Here is a 6,202-nt window from a genome sequence, read left to right as displayed (position 1 = left end):
TTTTTGGCCCAAGTGTCCTTGAACCGACTTACCCGTGTCTTCTACACCGAACTCGTGTCACAGTGCAGTCACTTCGGGTTCTCGAAGTGGTGACAACCACTTCGACCGTTCCTTTGGCTCATGGGTTCAATGGGCTCTATCCTTTACGGGCCATTATTTTGACTACGTGGCAATCTTTGGTTGGTCTCGAACTTCTGGTGCGGGATCCGACACCAACACCCATGGGCCTTGTTGGGGTCGGATTCCACCCGCACTGAGTCCGAGCTAGGAAATAATACCTCGGGCCGAACTGAAAGACCTGATGGTTAAATTCCAGAAGAAAGCTGACGACCAAGAGAAAGCTAACAAAACCTTGGCGCAGCGAGTCGACGAAATCGCAACACGTGGGCAACAAAAAACCACGCGTTTCCAGACTCGGCCGCCACGAGCTCGGAGGGACTTGCCTGGCATCAACCCAACAAGACTCACGTTCGCGACACCAACCGACAACACCAGAGTTGCAACCCGAGCCGACCCTGCCAGACGCGAGAACCAAGATGATCCCACCGAGCCAGATGCAGTGGACTTGACGGACGAGCCAGATGATTTGCAAGACGAGCGCACCGAGCCGGAGCTAACTCTGACGAGCTAAGCAAGATCCGAGCCTCCCTAGCCAAGGCGGAAGCTGATATGAAGCTCGTCAAAACCCAGATACATAGCGTTTTATCCTCTGCACCGAACATCGACCGAATTTTGGAAGAATCTCGGAATACGCCTTTCACCAAAAGAATTTCCGAAACGACGATGTCCAATCTGGGGAAGTTCAAAATCGACTCTTACAACGGATCAACCGACCCGAAGTGCCACATTAAATCATTCGTGATATCTGTGGCCCGAGCCAGATTCAAGCCCGGGGAAAAGGATGCAGGTCTATGCTTACTGTTCGTGGAACACCTCAAAGGACCCGCATTAGAGTGGTTTTCAAGATTGGAACGAAACTCGATTGACAGTTTCGACGAGCTTTCGACACTATTCCTCAAGCAATACTCCGTGCTCATCGACCCCGGAACCTCCGACGCGGATCTGTGGTCCCTGTCTCAACAGCCCACCGAGCCGTTAAGAGATTTCCTCACAACCTTCAAATCGACGCTAGCCAAGGTCGAAGGAATTACAGATGTAGCCGCTCTTTCGGCTTTAAAGAAAGCTCTTTGGTACAAGTCAGAATTCAGGAAAGAATTGAACCTGTCTAAACCGACAACAATTCGCGACGCGCTGCATCGAGCCTCGGATTTCGTCGCTCACGAAGAAGAGATGGCGCTGCTAGCAAAGAGGCATGAGCCAACGAAACAGGTGCCCCGAGCCGAGAAAACTGAGAAAGCCCAAGCGACACCTCCGGATCAGAAGAAGACGCGTGAGAGCGGTACGTATACGCATCACGAAGGGCGCAATTTCTCAGGATACCATAACTACCAGATTGACACGCCCCGAGGCCGTGGCCGCGGTAGAGGCCGAGGCCGTGGGCGAGGAAGAGAGTTCTTTACCTGGACAAGGGATCAGCCACCGAGCAATGATCAAGAATATTACGAACACCACAAAATTTTCGGCCACCATACCTCGAGATGCCGAAGCCTCGGAGCTAAGTTAGCAACCAAATTCCTAGCTGGAGAGCTCGGGACGAACGTCACTCTTAAGGATCTCGAGCCAGAGCCAGAGCCCGAGCAGACCAACCCGGGAAGAGACCCCGAACCAAGGAACCAGGAGTCTCAGAAAAGAACCCGGGGGACGGAAGACGAAGACCGAGATGGTACGCGGCAGAAGGTGCTCACCATAATGGGTGGATCGCCATACTGTCCTGACACCGTAGCGGCGATCAAAGCTTATCAACGCCGAGCCAAGATGCCTAGCAACTGGACAAGACGCTTCGATCGACCTAACGACGTGATCACATTCGAAGAAAGCGAGACAAAGGGGCTCGACATGCCTCATAACGATCCAATCGTCGTCACATTAGCGATAGGAGACCATGATATTTACCGAGTATTAATTGACACCGGCAGCACCATCGACGTAATCTTTCGCGAAACGCTCCGACAAATGAACATCGACATGTCACAGGTAATTCTGACCCCGAGGCCTGTCCTCGGATTTTCAGGGGAAACTTTGATGACGCTTGGAACCATCCAACTACCAGTCCGAGCCGGCGGGGTAACAAAGATAGTCAACTTCTCAGTCACCGATCAACCTACTATCTACAACGTCATAATGGGAACTCCGTGGTTAAATCTAATGCGAGCTATCGCATCAACATATCATCTGTGTGTCAAATTCCCGACCCCCAATGGCGTGAAAACGATCTAGGGCAGTCAGAAAAATTCTCGGATGTGTTTCATGGCAGCACACAAACTCCGAAACCCTGTCACTGAAGCGAAGGCTGAAACCGATCACAAGAAATCAAAACTTGGCCGGAGTGAAGAAAAGGCTATATCTAAACAGTTATAGCAATTACAGATCGAGGAGGCGCGCGAGGAGAAGAAGCCTACCTCGGATCATGTAATCTCCATTAGCCTCGACGACGAACGGCCTGAACGATGCGTGGAAATTGGCAGCGACTTAACCGAGGAAATCAAGACCGAGCTCATCTCATTCCTCAAAGAGAACATCAACACCTTCGCCTGGTCGGCTGAAGATCTACCTGGGGTAAGCATCGACGTAATCTGCCACGAGCTGAATGTTGACCCATCTTTCAAGCCCATCAAGCAGAAGCTAAGAAAATTGGGTCGGGATTGCGCAGATGCCGTGAACGCCAAAGTAGAAAAGCTCCTGAAGATCGGTTCAATCTCCGAAGCAAGATATCCAGACTGGTTAGCGAATCCTGTCGTAGTTAAAAAGAAGAACGGCAAGTGGAGAGTTTGCGTCGACTTCACCGATCTGAACAAAGCTTGTCCCAAAGACAGTTTTCCGCTCCCACATATCGATCGTTTAGTAGAAGCAACTACGGGAAATAAGTTGCTATCGTTCATGGATGCTTTTGCGGGATACAACCAGATCCTCATGCACCCCGACGACCGCGAGAAGACAGCCTTCATCACTGACCGAGGTATCTACTGCTACAAAGTCATGCCCTTCGGACTCAAGAACGCTGGCGTAACGTATCAACGACTCGTCAACAGGATGTTCTACGAGCAGCTCGGGAAGACGATGGAAGTATATATCGACGACATGATAGTCAAATCCCTTGAAGAAAGCGATCACATAGCCCATCTACGCGACTGTTTTCGCCAGCTCAACAAGCACAACATGAAGCTCAACCCGGCAAAATGTCGTTTCGCGGTAAAGTCGGGAGAATTCTTGGGATATCTCGTAACTTACCGAGGCATCGAGGCAAACCCGAAGCAAATCGATGCTCTACTGAACATGCCTTCACCACAGAACAAGCGCGAAGTCCAACATCTCACCGGGAGAGTCGCAGCCCTGAACCGATTCATCTCGCGGTCCACTGACAAATGCCTGGCTTTCTACGATACTCTGCGCGGAAACAAAAAGTTCGAATGGACCGATCGCTGCGAAGAGGCTTTCCAGGAACTGAAGAGGTATCTGGCTAATCCACCGGTGTTGGCAAAACCAGTCCCGGGCGAGCCATTATTCCTGTACATCGCAGTCTCGGATACAGCGATAAGTGGAGTCATAGTAAGGGAAGACAGAGGAGAGCAGAAGCCGATATTTTATGTCTCGCAAACTTTCACCGACGCGGAAACACGCTACCCGCAAACTGAAAAGCTCGCCCTCGCCGTAGTAATGTCAGCTCGGAAGCTACGGCCATATTTCCAGTCTCACTCAATTGTCGTCATGGCGCCCGTATCGCTCCGAACCATCCTGCACAGTCCGAGCCAATCGGGACGCCTGGCCAAGTGGGCAGTAGAACTCAGCGAGTATGACATCGAATACAGGAACAAAACATGCGCGAAATCTCAAGTCATGGCCGATTTTATCATCGAGCTGCCAACAGAGAACGCCCGAGAAGAGTCACCCAACGCTGTTTGGATCCTCCACGTCGACGGTCATCCTCAAAACAAGGTTCTGGCGTTGGAATCCGCTTAGCATCACCAGAGGGTGAAATCCTCGAACAATCCTTTCGGCTAAATTTCGACGCAATTAACAACGTGGCTGAGTATGAAGCGCTGATAACAGGACTTAAGCTGGCTCGGGGGCTTAAGATCAACAAGCTGCGAGCCTTTTGCGACTCCCAGCTCGTGGCTAATCAATTCAATGGAGAATACGCGGCTCGCGACGAACGAATGGAAGGGTATCTTGCTCTCACGCAAGACTTGGCGAAACAGTTTGGAGAGTTCGAGTTAACCAGAATCCCGCGAGGCGAGAACACGTCAGCCGACGCCTTAGCGGCTCTAGCTTCAACCTCCGACCCAAATCTGAAGAGAATCATACCGGTCGAATTCATCGAAAAGCCGAGCATTGAAGATAATAGCAAGGACCAAATTTTAACAGCTCGGGAGACAGAAGAACCGGAAGAAATGGACATCGAACTGCTAGACCAGCAAACTACGGATGCAACCGAGCCCGAATACGGAAGCGACGCCAAATGGATCGGAGCCATCCGAAGCTACATAGCCGATGGAGAAGCTCCTACTGAAAAATGGGCAGCTCGGAAGCTTAAGGCCAAAGCGGCTCGGTATACTCTGATCGACGGAGAACTCTTTAAATGGCGATTTTCCGGTCCCCTCCTTATCTGTGTCGAAGGAAATGAAGCTCGGAGAGTCATGGAAGAAGTACACGGCAGATCTTGTGGAAACCATTCTAGCGGAAGAGCCCTGGCTATAAAGATCAAACGCCACGGATATTTTTGGCCGACGATGGTCAAAGACTGCGAGAAGTTTTCTCAACGATGTGATAAATGCCAGAGGCACGCACCAACCATTCATCAACCCGCCGAGCTCCTCTCTTCCATCACTTCGCCTTATCCATTCATGCGATGGTCCATGGACATCATGGGACCTCTACACAACTCCAAGCAGAAGAAACTCGTCCTCGTACTGACAGACTACTTCTCCAAATGGATCGAGGCGGACTCCTACGCAAGCATCAAAGACGCGCAGGTCGAGAACTTCGTCTGAAGAACATCGTGTGCCGCCACGGAATACCTTACGAGATCGTTACAGACAACGGATCGCAGTTTATTTCGGCTCGGTTCGAAGGATTCTGCTAGAAATGGGGAATTCGCCTTAGCAAGTCTTCGCCTCGGTACTGATGAGACCATGGCCAACACAACCGCACCACACGAACCCGAGGAGCAGCTTGTAGCCGAGGAGCAGCTTGTACCGGAGGAAGCACTAATCGTCCCAGCGGGTCCTCTAACTCGATCAAGATCCAAAAGGTTCAACCAAGCAATCAATGGACTACTTAGGGAGCTAGACAAGAAGCAAGAAGACGTGGCCCAAATCTCCCTTATGATGATCACGGCCCAAAGTGCTCGGTAAAGGGATAAGTGTTGCTTACGCACTCTTTTTCCCTTGTCAAGTTTTGTCCCAATGGGTTTTCTTGACAAGGTTTTTAATGAGGCCTAAGTAACACTTTCAAGCCTCCCTTTATCAGCCCAATTCATGGTCCAAGGCCCATCACTTTGCCTTGGCCCATTATCTTATTTTTATGTTCAAACTTTGCATTTAATGCCTTTGTAATTTCCTAGATACTTTGCATGAGCTTGCATGAGTGTGGACTTGTGCATGCTCGTGCATGTTCTCCTTCTCCTCTCTTCTCCTTCATCCTCCTCTTCTTTATATTCTCTTTGTAGCTCTCATTTGCAAACCATCAAACATTTTATCAAAAATCTCTCTTTTACTTGTTTGATCCGAGAAGTGTGTAATATCTTCTCAACTTGTTTTCTTCTTAGTGTGTAATATCTAAGTTGTATTCAAGCTCGTAGTCTAAGAGATTTCCACCTCTCTTGGAAGTACAAAACGTTCCACCTTCAATCCGCTGCAACAGTTCATCCGTTTGTCCGTTCATCTTCCACCTACGATCTCGCTCTTCTTCCATTCCGCTGCATCCTTCATGTTCAAAACCAACAAAGTGTGTTCTTGGGAATAGATCCTCATCTAGGAGTCTATCATGTGGTATCAGAGCCACTTTTTTACCAGGTTTTGATGTTCCAACCCTAAATTTTCTGTTTTTCTCGATTTCACATTTTTTTCCAGATTTCTGATCGCAT

Source organism: Arabidopsis lyrata, assembly GCF_000004255.2.
Source record: "Arabidopsis lyrata subsp. lyrata unplaced genomic scaffold ARALYscaffold_2, whole genome shotgun sequence".
Classification (NCBI taxonomy): Eukaryota; Viridiplantae; Streptophyta; class Magnoliopsida; order Brassicales; family Brassicaceae; genus Arabidopsis; species Arabidopsis lyrata.
This window is presented reverse-complemented; position numbering follows the sequence as displayed.